Source organism: Chrysochloris asiatica, unplaced genomic scaffold, assembly GCF_000296735.1.
Source record: "Chrysochloris asiatica unplaced genomic scaffold, ChrAsi1.0 scaffold00425, whole genome shotgun sequence".
Classification (NCBI taxonomy): domain Eukaryota; kingdom Metazoa; phylum Chordata; class Mammalia; order Afrosoricida; family Chrysochloridae; genus Chrysochloris; species Chrysochloris asiatica.
In genome coordinates, this window is record NW_006408943.1 from 338,980 (window position 1) to 339,965 (window position 986).

Here is a 986-nt window from a genome sequence, read left to right on the forward strand (position 1 = left end):
GAGGAGCAGCTGGTGAGTGTGAACTGCTGATCTTGTGATTCAAACCGATCTTGTAGTCCAGTGCTTTATCCTACAGTGCCACACCAGTACTCCAGGCCCTAGACTAGGAGTCTATAAACTATGGCCCTTGGGCCACATCCAGTATGCAACTTTTGTAAATAAAGTTTGACTGGAACACCTCACATGAACCCATTTTTTAATAGACCGGTTACAGCTACACTGCAGCAGAGACGGTCTGCCTGGCCTGTGAAGTGAGTAAGTCTGCCAACCCTGCTCTAGACCATTCTCTCCCTGATTCTCTATGGTGACAATTCCTCTGCTCCTTTCCTCTTAAATGTCCAGCACCTCATCCCGTCCTCAATTCCTGTTCCTGATCTTGCTTCCTATTTCACTGAGAAAACAGAAGCAGTCAGAACCCACCTTCTCCCAAGCCCCCCCTCCCCTACATACCCACCAACCAATGAGGTTCATGACAGCCCTCAAACCATTCTGCCTTCCTTTCTGCAATATCCAGATGTCTGGCCATGTCCTCTCCTAGGTCAGCCCCACCAAGTCCCATGCCTCTCCCGTGCTCCGATTCTTCATTCTTGATGGAGCTTTGCCATCTGAACACAAGCTGTTTTATCTCCCATCTTGAAGAACACATGCACCTAGGTTCTTACTTCTCTCCTCTCCTTCACAGGAAAGTGTTTCCAGAAAATGGTCCAGACTTGCTGTCCATAATTTCTCTTGCCTTCTTGCTCATAAACTCACTCCCAGCAGCCTTTTGCCCTCCACACTCCCAGGAAGTTACTCTCCACAATGTCACCATGACCTCCGGCTGCGAACCCAACGGTGTGGAGCACATCTGCTCAACAGCAGCCTGCATGGGGTCTTCCTTGGCCCCCCGGCTCTCCTCCACCTTCTCATTGCGTTTGCTCACTCTCCTTGGTAGTTTCTTTCTTTCTTTCTTTTTTAATTTAAGGTTTTTATTGTGGATTGAGTGA